Source organism: Saccopteryx leptura, chromosome 6, assembly GCF_036850995.1.
Source record: "Saccopteryx leptura isolate mSacLep1 chromosome 6, mSacLep1_pri_phased_curated, whole genome shotgun sequence".
Lineage (NCBI taxonomy): Eukaryota > Metazoa > Chordata > Mammalia > Chiroptera > Emballonuridae > Saccopteryx > Saccopteryx leptura.
In genome coordinates this window covers 162,401,992-162,416,487 of record NC_089508.1, presented here as the reverse complement: position 1 = coordinate 162,416,487, position 14,496 = coordinate 162,401,992, and the positions used below count along the sequence as shown (strand labels likewise).

Here is a 14,496-nt window from a genome sequence, read left to right as displayed (position 1 = left end):
AGGGCGTCGGCCTAGCGTGCGGAGGACCCGGGTTCGATTCTTGGCCAGGGCACACAGGAGAAGCGCCCATTTGCTTCTCCACCCCTCCGCCGCGCTTTCCTCTCTGTCTCTCTCTTCCTCTCCCGCAGCCGAGGCTCCATTGGAGCAAAGATGGCCCGAGCGCTGGGGATGGCTCTGTGGCCTCTGCCTCAGGCGCTAGAGTGGCTCTGATCGCAACATGGCGACGCCCAGGATGGGCAGAGCATCGCCCCCTGGTGGGCAGAGCGTTGCCCCTGGTGGGCGTGCTGGGTGGATCCCGGTTGGGCGTATGCGGGAGTCTGTCTGACTGTCTCTCCCTGTTTCCAGCTTCAGAAAAATGAAAAAAAAAAAACAAAAACAAAAAAAAAAAAAAAAAAACCCTTGAAAGTATCAGCCTGGTTACTTGCTTACTGGGTTCCCAGCAGCCTTACCAGGTGAGTAAGAAAGGCCACTTCCTAGCAGGTACAGGAACCTAAAGGTATTTTGGAGACCTTGAGAAGAGAGGACCTCACCCAAATCTATAGGTATTGCAGGCAAAGTCTGATGGTAAGTACTTGCCTTGGCTTTTCTGGCCTCAAGAGGTCTTTTGAAGTTCAATCTGAAAATTCAGTATGAAAAATTCCAGCAAAGCAGATTTAAAAGAGCCTATAAGGTTAATTACTATTCTTTTTTTTTTTTTTTTTTTTTACAGAGACAGAGAGAGGGATAGATAGGGACAGACAGACAGGAAGGGAGAGAGATGAGAAGCATCTATCATTAGTTTTTCATTGCGACACCTTAGTTGTTCACTGATTGCTTTCTCATAGGTGCCTTGACCGTGGGGCTACAGCAGACCGAGTAACCCCTTGCTCGAGCCAGGGACCTTGGGTCCAAGCTGGTGAGTTTTGCTCAAACCAGATGAGCCCACGCTCAAGCTGTCAACCTCGAGGTCTCAAACCTGGATCCTCCACATCCCAAACCGATGCTCTATCCACTGCACCACTGCCTGGTCAGGCATGGTTAATTACTATTCTATTCTTGATGCTCCTATGTGCATAACAGGTCAAGTTAATTGACACTAGCCTTATTTGCATATAAATTGGTCTTAATTTGGTTCTTTTATAAAAATAAGGGTGATCTTGGAAAGAAAAATTGTATTTTTAGTAATAGCTTTTTTGGATAGTAGATTCTGGTGCTACTCATTGTCTTTTGAAGTTTTGTTCCTATCTTATAAACTGGATTGGATCCTGAATTATTCTAGTTTCCTTCAGTATCTAGCTCTTACTCTCCAAATTAATATTTCCATTTTTTCCTCCCATCTTTTGACTTAGAATCAGTGAGAACTATAACTCCCCTTTTCCCAAAGCCATGCAAGCTAAAGTGGGACAACTTGATATAAACCTCAGAGAGATCACAAGAAACATTCAAACTGCAGACAGTAAAATCTGTTGGACTGTCATTGCATTGTCTACCCTCACTCCAATTAAAGATGCTAGAGCCAGACATCTAGCAATCTTCTCAACTAAGAAACTGGGATTATAGTCTGCTTCTATCATTAACCACTGTTTTCTTTTGTGTCCATAGAGATGCCTCTTGTTAAATAACTGACGGCTTGTACCATATGCCTAACTTCTGGAGTCACCAGCATCATGACCTCCTGAAATAAGACAACTGTTTAACTGAACTTATTCTCAACACTGAGACTAGTTTCTAAGACTGATATATAATAATAATGTCTTAATTGGTTCTTTCCTAAAGCTTCCACCTAAAAATTGACACAAATATTGAGCTCACTACAAACTCATATTTGGCAAGCATGTCTTTAGCTCATATCTGCCTCCCACGGGACATGATGGACACAAAGAAAGTATTGCCATTTTGGCTCAAGGACTTTAAAATGCTTTGTTTAATCTATGATGTTTGTGAGAGAAAAATACTGATCAAAAGTGAGAAATAAGCCTGACCAGGTGGTGGCGCAGTGGATGGAGCATCAAACTGGGATGTAGAGGACCCAGGTTCGAGACCCCGAGCTCGCCAGCTTGAGCGCGGGCTCATCTGGTTTGAGCAAAGCTCACCAGCTTGAGCCCAAGGTTGCTGGCTCGAGCAAGAAGTCACTTGGTCTGCTGTAGCCCCCGGTCAAGGCACATATGAGAAATCAATCAATGAACAACTAAGGAACCGCAACGAAGAATTGATGTTTCTCATCTCTCTCCCTTCCTGTCTGTCTGTCCCTATCTGTCCCTCTCTCTCTGTCTCTCCCACAAGAAAAAAAAAAAGTGAGAAAAAAGAATAGAGTGAAGAAATAAAATGGAATCATCATAGTCAAGTTGCTAAATTCTTAAAACAAGAATTATTCTATTCTTGTTTTAACTGGCTTGGAAACTTAAACTTAAATTTCTAGTACTACATCAATGGCTAGATATACATCGAACCCCCAGACAACCCTCTGATTGGCCCCTGAAGGACTAAGGAAAGAATGTTCACTTATCTAGATATCCAGACCATCTGACATTCAATATCTGAACCACCTGACTTCTATTATTCAGACCAACATTAATCCAGAAGATTATCATCTTGGACAATTCCAGAGGCTAAGAAGGCAAGACTAACTCTTCTTAAGAATGTACTTTTACTATAAGAAATCTTAGCTTTTCTCTCTTCTTCAAAACACTTTCAGTATTGCATAGTTGTGTTTTGGACTTGTAAACCCCAATCTTTGAATAAATCTTTGGTATTTATTTGTAGTAAAGCCTCCAGATTCTTTCTGAGTTCATTCCACAATATTCTTGTAAAATCCCTGGCTGGTTGGCTCAGTGGTAGAGCGTCGGCCTGGCGTGCAGGAGTCCCGGGTTCGATTCCCGGCCAGGGCACATAGGAGAAGTGCCCATCTGCTTCTCCACACCTCCCCCTCTCCTTCCTCTCTGTCTTTCTCTTCCCCTCCCGCAGCCAAGGCTCCACTGGAGCAAAGTTTGCCTGGGCGCTGAGGATGGCTCTGTGGCCTCTGCCTCGGGCGCTGGAATGGCTCTGATTGCAGCAGAGCGATGCCCCAAGATGGGCAGAGCATCGCCCCATGGTGGGCATGCTGGGTGGATCCCGGTCGGGCGCATGCGGGAGTCTGTCTGACTGCCTCCCCTTTTCCAGCTTTGGAAAGATACAAAATATATATATATATATTCTTGTAAAAGTGGAGGAATGAACCTTGATCTTTATCCTTATTAACAAAAAAATAATTCACACTGTATCACTGACTATATAAAAGCTAAAACAATCAAGCTTTTAGAAGTATGTAATATCCTCATGACATTGACAGTATTATGACCCAGCAACTTGACTCTTAAAGACATATACTGGGGTGAAATGAGTGCATAAGTCCACCAAAGACATAAATAACAAATTCAAAGCAGCTTTGTTTATAATAGGCCCAACCTAAAAACTATCTAAATGTTCACCAAGAGCTGAACCAATAGATTATAGTGTAGTTATATAATAAAAAATTGTTCAGCAATAAAAAAAAGATAGAATACTACATGCAACAATGTGGATGAATCCTACAGACAAAGATGAGCAAAAGAAGCCAGACTCTACAGACTTTACACTGTATAATTCCACTTACACAAGGTTCAAGAACAGCCAAAATGAGTCTATGAATACTGACTGTAAGAGGCACAAGGAGAGCCTTCTGGGATAATAGAAATATTCTCATCTTGGGCTGAGTCATGTTTATATGAGTGCTATAAACACACTGAGTTGTATATTAAGATTTTCACACTTTAAGCTGTACAGTAACAGCAGACAGACAAAATTTGGCTAGAAGAAAAAAATTGTCTGGAATTAAAAGCAATTGTTATTTATTTATATTCTTCTGTATTTCTGGAAGTTTGACTAAGGCAACCTATATAGTCAGAAAAAAATTAAGTCTTCTTAGTGTTTTCTACACTGTTCACCTTTTTAAAAAATGTCTACAATGCCTTTGTAGATCTTCTATCCACTTCCAGTACCCCAATTTCCCTTCCTATTACTAATCTTCCCCTTTCTGGGAACCTATTTTACATCTACTTTTCACTGCTTCTTACAGTTTTAAAATGGTGATTCTTTTTTTCACAAGAGACTTCAGCTCCCTAAGTTCTATAAATATTTTCTTTCTGCTTCAAACTGAGAAGTCACTTAGCTAAGTATTAGATGTGGGATAAAAAGCAAAATTCTCTTGATCACATGCAGACTTTCCCACCTTGTAATGATCTATGGTCAAAGCCAGAAGCCACGCTTATTCTTCCATCCTTACACATCCTTCTTGGGAATTTATAAATTGTCTTTAAAGTTTAAAAACATGAGAGCAGATCTTATTCTAAAGACCTCTTCTGTGTCTTTTTAAAACTCCCTGATTAGCTGGCCTTTTAATAGGATCTTTGTAAATAGGTTATTTTATATTCTAGGTCCCTCAATTTTTCTTAACTCTGACACCCATAATTTTGGGTATGGTTTGTTAGCCTAAAAAAAGCTTTAGAATTACTGGTTTTGTGCTATTCTATCATCTCATGTTCACAGTGTTTGTAAACCTGTGGACCCAGCACTAGTGGTTCCAGGCACTACCGAGATCACTCTAAGCGAGAGACAATTTCTGCTCAGGTTAGTGAGAAAGACATTAACATCAGCAATTATGAAACCAAGCTAAGAGAGAGGAAACACTTGGTGCTGTGAGCTCCGAGTAGAGACTACAGATCAGGGAAGTCAGAGAATGCTTCTGAGAGGAAGTGATGAACACCTGAGGGTTAAGCAGACTCACACTGGTCAGAGGTAACAATCTCTGAGAAAAGGCTGAATGCATTTGAGGAACTGAACAAGTTCATTATGGTTGAAGCAGATGGTATGGGATGAGGCCAAAGGCTCAGCTCACAAACAGTCTTGCTAAGAATAGGATCATTTCAGGACTATTGCAGCTTCCTTTCCATAGTTATTCTTTATCTCTTTTTAAAAGATTTCATGTAACTTATGTTTACTTTTCAGATACTACTGGCAAACCTAATACTGTTTATTCATCAATATAAATACCTACTACATGACAGGCCAAGCACTGGGGATATGAGAGAAAAAACTCTATTTAGCTGGCTTGCTCTTCCTTTTCAGTACTGCTAATAAAAATAAAATTATCTTTTCTATTTGTTACTGTATCAGGAGGAAAATGCTCAAAGGAGCAATTTTTTTTTTTTAGTGCCTGAGGCTGACGCACCCAGGCTGATGCTCAAACCAATCAAGTCACTGGCTGCGAGAGGGGAAGAGGGAGAAATGGGGGTGAGAAAGGGTGGGGGGAAGTATGGGGGAAGAAGTAGGGGGGAGGAATGGGGAAGAAGAATGGGAGAGAGGAATAGGGAGAGAAGCAGATGGTCACTTCTCCTGTGTGCCCTGACTGGGAATCAAATCCAGGACATTCATACACCAGGTCAACACTCTATCCACTGAGCAAAGCAGCCAGGGCCTATTCTTGTACTATTATCAATTCTTTTCCAGATGAACAACAGTAAACTTCTTTTGCTAGATCCTGTATGGCTATTGCCAATCAATCTCGCTTCCCTCCAACATTAAACTTGGTAATGTACTTTTTAGCATTATTCTGGCCTTGAAGACTTTGAGGGAATACAGAGGATAACAAATCATCTGCTAAAATCTTTTTTTCATAAACTTTTCTATATAGAACTTCTGGCAGGATCCAGAACCTTCTGCTCTATGAGATACAAGATCTATAACATTTACTAAACAGCCCTAAAAAAATAATGGCCTACTCCTGAGCTGCCCAGGCACTAGACCCCATTTTTCCCTAATGTTTGGAAGAAACAGCCTTCTTTTTATTGAGTCCATCTTTTTTTCCTTACAAATTCTTTAACAAAGACATATTTTTAAGTGAAACTTCAAATAAATGAATAAAAACACCATATTTTTTTAAACCAGCAATTTTACCTTTAGGAATTGATATATTACTGATAGGATGGAAAATAAAAATTATATACACATAATTTTATACCACATGATTACTGTTGTATTTGTTTATAATAGCATATAGTATATATATAAAACATACATATACACATACATATTTATATGCTATATAAAATCCCAAAGGTCCATCAATATGGAAATGATTAAATAAACCATGAAATTTCTAAACCATGAAACTGCTATTATGTGACCCTGAAGAAAAACGAGGTAGAATCACATGTACCGGTATGGAAAAGTGCCAACACAGTTAAAAAAAAAAAAGCAAACTGCAACACAGAGCATTCTGCTATCCATTTGGGTTTAAAAAGTAAAATTTCATTTCTAGACCTGAATAGATTACAGTTATATTGATGAGTATAATTATTCATTAAACTGCACTTTTGTTATATATTTTTTCTTTACATAGTTAACAATGAACGTTAAAACCCCTGCTAATGGCCCTGGCCGGTTGGCTCAGCGGTAGAGCGTCACATAGGAGAAGTGCCCATTTGCTTCTCCACCCCCGCCCCCCCTCCTTCCTCTCTGTCTCTCTCTTCCCCTCCCGCAGCCAAGGCTCCATTGGAGCAAAGATGGCCCGGGCGCTGGGGATGGCTCCTTGGCCTCTGCCCCAAGCACTAGAGTGGCTCTGGTCGTGGCAGAGCGAAGCCCCGGAGAGGCAGAGCATCGCCCCCTGGTGGCCAGAGCATCGCCCCTGGTGGGCGAGCCGGGTGGATCCCGGTTGGGCGTATGCGGGAGTCTGTCTGACTGTCTCTCCCCGTTTCCAGCTTCGGAAAATATATAAAAAACAAAACAAAACAAAAAAACCCTGCTAATGCCTGACCAGACTGTGGCGCAGTGGCTAGAATGTCGGACTGGAGATGCGGAAGATCCCGAGGTCGCCAGCTTGAGCGTGGGCTCATCTGGTTTGAGCAAAAGCTCACCAGCTTGGACCCAAGATCGCTGGCTCGAGCAAGGGGTTACTCGGTCTGCTGAAGGCCTGCGGTCAAGGCACATATGAGAAAGCAATCAATAAACAACTAAGGTGTTGCAACGAAAAACTGATGATTGATGCTTCTCATCTCTCTCCGTTCCCGTCTGTCTGTCTCTATCCCTCTCTCTGACTCTCTCTCTGTCTTGGTAAAAAAAACAAAACACAAACAAACAAAAACAATCAAAAAACCCTGCTAATCATTTTTAAGTAAAGTCTGCCACATAGCTTTTAGGAGAAAAAATCCATTTGTGAACTCATTGAGCAGGAAAGCCATGCTTCGCGATGCTTCCAATAACCACCCAGCTATCACTGAGAACACAGTTTGCTCTAGTCACTCTGCCTTGGAAAACCCAGCTACAGGGCAGGATCCACAGTTACAAACAGTCCCATGAGTTCCAGGCCCACCTAACCAAGGGCCCCTCTCCCAGCCTTTGTTAGCAATGTACGGTTCTCTACAGAAGCCAGAGGACTGCTGGATGCAGGACTCATTGACATTGGACCTCAGTCCCTTGTCTGACAGTTTACACTGCCAGCAAATCGTGCCCATGGCCCCCTTCCCACACTGCTGGGGCCCCCAGGAAGGGAGAGGCACCTCAATCTCATCTACTGACTCAGGTCAGGGGCTCTCATCAGTACCCCATCAATGCTACCTGAAAGCGGGAGGGAAGTGAAGGTTGCTCCTCCTCGGAAAAAAAAAGGCTGGGGACCTCTGAATTACATCTAGTCACTGGGACATACAGGATAGCACTGTAACTCTGGAACTTCTAATAGCCAGCCCTCTAAGTGACAATGGAGAGAAAATGAGGCCCAGCAAGAGGGCAGATAGAAAGAGAAAGCAGCAGTGAACAGAAGGGAAAGGAGAGGGAAGAAAGCTGTTAACACAAGTGAGCTGGGGAAATAAAAGGTAGGTTAGGCATAGAGAGAAAAGGGATGGCTCTGCCCCCTGCCACATTGGGGGGATACACTACAAAGGGGAATGGTCCATCCCTCCCAACAAGCCTGACAAGGCCACTTCCCGGGCCAGGTCCCCCCCACCCCCAGCACAGCCCCTGAAAGACAGTCTCTGCCTGACTCCTCTCCACCCCCAGCATTAGATTAGGCTTTGTGGGAAAGTTGAAATCTTGATGGCTTAGAAAGAGGCCCCTACAGCTTAATGTGCTGGTAATTGAACTTCTGGTTCCTGAGGGACTCCAAACCAGCCCTGGCTTTGCTCCCCCATTAAGCACGCCCCTCCTGACCCCTGGAGGAAGCTGCAGCTTAGCCAGTGCTGCAGGGTGGCTCTTAATGGACAAGAGTAAATTTCACTTCACACCAGCAAGTACCACTCACGCTGACCATGTGCAGCACTCCTAGACCATGGACAACCCCAGGACAGCCACTCTCTCCTGCTTTTCTTCTCTTCATTTTCATAGGATTTTTAAAGGAACAGACATTATGGACCACAAAGGTTAGAAAACACAAATGCTAGGATATCTTCAAATTTCTGTCATTAATAATATCCATAAAGAGCTATGTATGTGGAAGACAAGGGGCTCAAAGTATGGGGTATTGATGACTTAAACAAAAATTTGCATCCACCCTGTACTAAAACCTGTTTTCCAAGAGCATACCTGCACAGAAAGAACAATATGCCAATGAAGTCACATCCCCAGTGAAGGGCCTAGAATGTGGTATAGCATACAGTCGCACCACCGCTTCCGCCTCCTTTTGGCAAATTTCATATAAAAACACCAGTGGTTTTACACTGACTGCATTAATTTTTTTTTAACTCCTATATTCTTCACTCTGCTGTCTTCCTGGTGTTATAGAGGCACATGAAATTTCAGAACATGGGATTTAAGGGGCCTGCCCTGAAGGCCTGCCTACCCCAAACCATCCCTACCACCTGCCTCCTGACCTCTGAAAAAATTCACTTAGTCATATCTTTGGCTGCAGGCAGTACCTATCCTCCCCAACTGATCCTGCCCAAGGTCCAGAAAAGGTCCCTACTTTTCTTTGAACACTGATCATGTGGTCAGATCATTTCAGGTAACAATGTACAGTTTGGAACAATTCTCTAGGGACTAACATTTCTTTAGCATAAATCAGAGAACTAACAATAGCTACCTGTTAATAAGGCATTACTCTCCAATGCATAAATGCAGGTAAACCAAGCCCTCCTCCCACTATGACTACAAACTCTCCTTTAAACCATTTAATTAGAAGGGTTCAGAAAAATATATATCATCTGTTGGTTTTGGCAAAGTCATACCACAGGCTTGCTGACCACAGAGACTACTGAAACCATTTACTTCCCTTGCTTGAGGCCTAACTAGTACAAATATTCCACGTCTCCTAAAAAGTACTAAAAAGAAATAATTCCGAGCTCACAGCTCACGTCCTTTTTAAGTGCCCTTTGGATATAGTGCCCAAAATGGTATAAACTTTTTTGGCTGGAGGGTCAACTTACATCCACCAATCCTCTTGCTTCTACACATGCTGATATTTTTTTAATTGCTGACTCCCATTTTATAGCCAAGCCAATTAGTAGCTTTGGCCAAGCGTGGGGAGCTTGAAGGCCTGGGACACAGCACTCAGCTCAGTGCAAGAAAAACAGGAAGCCTCTCCTTCGCCTTTAAGAATTTTGCCCAACATATGTCTAAAGTCTAAGATATGGATGTAACACTTCTGTACAGTCTCTGGGAACATCAGCAAATATTTGAATCTCTATATGACTAAGTAGTAGGACCAGTGGACTGACATAGGACAGGGTAATTTTTAAAAATGACTATTTCACTCATTCAATTTAGTGAGTTTTATTACTCACTTCTGTCTCTGATGAGCTTAGCAACAAAATCCTTTAGGATTGAAAGGGTGCTGGGTCTAAAGCACCCCTATAAGGTTACTGATTTACTCCAGGCACTCTAAAAGGCTAGAGGAAAGAGTAGGGAAAAATCTGAACTGATTTACATGTGAAATGCAAACATGCACTTACCACCAGGCCTGCAGATCTTGATTACAGGCCTATCAGTAACCAAGCCCAAATACTCCAGGAAAAAAACAGCAAAAAAAGCCTTAGGGTTTAAAAGAGGCTTTTATAAAACTGTAGAATATCCACATCTCTTTATTTCACTGCATCTCAAAATTTACCATTCATCCAAGAATTAAAATATTTGCTTTGGATGAGCTCAAACTTCATATAAGCCTTTCGTTACTCCTTAGTACCTTTGTGAAGGGAGTACTAACCATTCTCTCATTTCAAGGTTGAAGAACGTTTCAGTGCCAAGAAAGAAGGGCCTTGCCCAAGGCCTTGGGTGACAAAGGTGAATGTTCTATGGAAGGTCTCTGGCTCTTACCTTAGTCCTGCCTCTCACCTGGGCCCAGCTACCCTTTCAGGGAGGGCATTACAGTTTCTCAGCACAACACCCAGCCCCAGGGAGTCTCCTTTAGGGAAAGCACTAACATTTTCCCCCCTGACAATGAAGTCTTAAATGCTCTACGATTGGGAAAACTTGTGGAGGCAGCAGGAGTGCATGAAAGCGGAAAATTCCCCAAAACTCTAGGCCTACCTAACCACCCTGACAGCACCCAGTTATAGGGTTTGGGGGACAGGGGGTGGACTGTTTCTTTCCAAAGGAAGCATGATTAGTTGGCCGGTTCAAATATTTCCAAAGAGATTTGGAGAATGGTTAACAATTTTTTTTTAAAATGTGTCTAAGAAATCTAATTTCCAGTGATTTTTAACATTATGAGGCTCCTGCAAAACCCCTTAAAAATTACTATCATAACCAGGAGGAATGGGGTTGGAGACTCATCGGATAAGTAGTAATGTGTGGCAAACACATTGTTCCTACCTTAAGAGTTTTGTTTTTTTTTTGCAGAAAATGACTTCACTGACCTGACTGGAAGCTCCCTGGAAGTTCGCTCTCCCCAGATGCCACCACTTTTGGTTTGCCTCTCTTGAGTGTTGGGTATGTTTCTATGTTTACACACCAACCAGCTACAGCCACCTTCCCAAATTCTCAGCAATTCCCTAAACTGCCTTGTATGAGATCCCTGGGGGTTCAATTCTGTTTTCAGGAGTCAAACAAATACAAAACAAATTGGTGAAAAAGATTCATCCATTTCACCTCCTCCCAGAAAATGAAAGTTCCTAAGGTTCATTACCAAAAGGACATCAGTGCTTTATAAATTTATTTATTTATTTATTTATTTATTTATTTATTTATTTATTTATTTATTTTTGAGTCACAGAATCAGTAAATTCCAGAGCTGGGAAAAACCATAAATCACCAAATCATTCCTTTCCAGTAATAAAAATATTTTCTTCCTGTTTCTCAGGAAGTTAAGACAAAATGGCCAATTACCACATAAGAAGTCTGAAAGCAGTCCAACACTGGGAAGCCCACAGGCTGTGGGGAACAGGTAGAAAAGGGGAACACTTTGTTCTACAGTTAACAAAGAGCAAGGCCTTCTTGCAGCTTCCCCAGTGCCGAGATTCACGTTTTGGGCACTGATTATCTTTTAATAACTTCCCCCACTAAATCTCCTACCTGTCATTTAGAGTTTGGGTTTCATCCTGGGGACAAGAGGTATTTATAAACAGTTTGAAACCTCTGAACAAGTGCTGTGGACAATCCAACCACCATGAATATATAGGTGGGGCAAAAGTAGATTTACAGTTTGTACAGAAAAAATACAATAATAAATTATACAAGAACAAACTGTTGTGTGTACTCACAACTGTAAACCTACTTTTGCCCAACCCTGCAGAGGGGCACAAAGCTCTCAGGTAGTCATTAAATCTAGCCAAATGAGATAAAATGAAGTTGGTGGTTCCTTTCTCTCATAATTAAGAATTTTTGTTTTAATCTGCTACGCACCTGGCTGCCTGCACCCCCATCCTTGTCCGTTATAACTATTTCATAAACCGGGTTCGCAGAATCCCATCACACCAGAGTCCCAGGTGTTGTCACCTCTTTCCCAGTTTGTCACAACAGCCTCCTCAGTGTCTCCCCATCCCAGTGAGCCTCCTACACCAATCCGGCCGACGCTCCATTGACTCCGGCAGCACACAAACCCTCCACTGGGCACTCCAGAGTTTTCCTAACCCGTCCTAACCTAATTCTCCAAGACTCCCCACCCCCCGACACACACACACACACACACACACACACACACACACACACACACACACACAGCCCTAGTATTCAGTCCAGTCAGTCACAGAATCGTCTTTCCTCCAAGGCAAGGACTACGGTCTCCTCCGGAGGTCTCCTTTCTCTCTCCCTCTGCTCTTCCAATCCCCGGCGGTGGCCGGGAGAACAGTCGCCACTCCTCAGGACTCCGCTCAGATTTCACCTCCCCCAACAGGTCTCAGATCACAGTCCATCGCTCTCAACCGTCAGGATCTCTCCCCACCGCAGCCCCTGTCTGAACACCACCGGCCCTGCTCCCACCCGCGGGCTGGGGCGCGGCCTCCCGCCCCCCGCAGGCCCGGCTCAGAGCACCTAGTAGGTCCCGGGCAGCGCCCAGAAATCGCAGCCCAAGGCAAAGAGATGCAGAAGCTTCCCGCAGACGTCCCCGGAGACGGGGTGTGGCGAGTCTCGCTCGGAGCTCGCCGACTCCTAGAGCTGCGAGACCACTGTAACGCCGAGCGCCTTAGTCTCCGGCACGGAGGCCGGGCGCCGGCGCCGGAACACCGCCGCCCCATCCCCGCCAGCCCCCGCCAGCCTCCGCCAGCGCGGCAACCCGGCGCCGGGGGAACAGCCGGCAGAGTGAGGGTGTGTACAGGGGGAGACACCCGGGTGGGCATCGGAAGGCTCTCTGGGATCCTCACCCCTCTCCGGGGGCTGCGCAAGCCCCCACCCAGGCGGGCCCATCCCACGCCGCTCCCCGCCACTCCTGGAGCTCACTCTGGGGAGCTCCGGGACGCACACAACCGGTAAGGGCCCTGCCCGCGCCTCACCCCCTCCCTGGTCCCAGCTTGGCCGGGCCCGGGGCCGCCGAGCCTCACCTCTCCACTAACAAGCTGGGTACCTGTCGGGTCGGGAGAGGACGGGACTAAGCGAGACCGCACAGACGGCGCCGCACCTGCCTCCGAGCGAGTGAGGAGCCGTGGCGCGCCTGACGTCACAGCAGCCCCAAAAGCCGCAAACTGCGAGTCACCTGATCACCCTGGCAACGCTCGCGGGGCGGGGCGAGGAGGGGGTGGTGTCACAGCACGGCCCCGCCCCAGTCGAGCCAGCGGGTGCGGAGGAGAATGCTATCTAGCCGCCTGCACCGCGGGGACTAGAGATCGGGCTCTGGCCTCTCTGCTCAGGCCTGTACACTGGGCTGGATGTCTGAGATGCCAACAGGCTCTCGCCTCGCGTTGGATCAGTTCTCTGAGACTCCAAACGATACCCCTCTCTGCTAGAGCAAGTGCCTGGAAGGCAGGGTCTCTGTCCCCTTGGTACCCGGCTCAGTGAGTGGCACATAGGGTTTAGTTATAGGCTGCTCCTCCTCATATCTAGACCCAACTAGGCTCGGAGTTGTACTTGGGGGGACTGGGGCTGAGGCTGACACCTGGATTGCTCTCTGGCAACTTTATCCCCCTAAACCTCACAGCAAATAGTGCGGCCTTTCACGGAGAATGTATTTAGACTTCATTCATTTAGGAGAGGGGAGGACACGGGAAGACAGGGGCTGAAGCCCAGGCCTGTCCTGAAGGCCTCCTTCTCCTGTTCCAACAGAAAGAGAAATCACTGAAACAGTCCCAGAGCAAATCCTAGAACAAGTCCTCGTTGAAAAGATTTTTGTTTTTCATTTTAGAAATTGATTTTCCCTTCAAATTCCTCCCCTCGCTTGATATAATCGTATGCCTACACCTCTACACAAGTTTGCAAAGATACCTGTGTCACCATGTTCCTTGCAGCATTATTTACAATAGCTGCAATATGGAAACAATCTACATGTCCATCCATAGACAAATTGATAAGGAAGTGGTAAATATACACAATGGAATATTTACTCTGTGACTTTCGAGTCTCTGGACATAGACCATCAGCTTCAAAATAAAAATTTAACACCTGATAGAGGTCCCAGTTTGAGAGTCACTGCTTCTCTCTCATCTCTTCTCTTTTTCCTGAGTTTCATCTATATTTTACTCATCTATACCCTGCATCACTGTGGAGGCTTCATGCTGTCAGATTATGGGATTTTAGACCAAAATGTTTTCTATAATCAACATCTAGTGAGAGCCATTTGGTGCCTGGCAATGGGCCATGCCAGGATGATTGACACATGGTACTTGAAGATCACGAGTTTATGAGTAGCATGTCTAATATCCAAGTACCACTTGTCCTGTTTATTATTTACTTAACTTTCTTTTTTTACTTTTACACAGTTATTTTTAAAATAAACGTGTATAAAAGAAGGAGGAGGGAAGACAGTGTAAAAGGTAGAGAAGAACCATGGCTTTAACCAGAAAGAATTGTACTAAAAAAGGAGAAGAGATGGAAAATATGATGTCTGACCTGTGGTGGTACAGTGGATAAAGTGTTGACCTAGAACACTGA

At 44.5% G+C, this 14,496-nt stretch overlaps 1 long non-coding RNA gene across 1 annotated transcript in view; it reads right to left on the bottom strand.

Moving 5' to 3' along the window:
• Positions 1–13,110, bottom strand: part of LOC136376033 (uncharacterized) — a 57,406-nt gene extending 44,296 nt beyond the window's left edge. Inside the window, exon 1 of the long non-coding RNA XR_010746135.1 lies at positions 12,954–13,110. This is a non-coding gene — a long non-coding RNA (uncharacterized lncRNA). The remainder of the gene's footprint in view (positions 1–12,953) is intronic.
• Between the last annotated feature and the right edge of the window lie 1,386 nt (positions 13,111–14,496).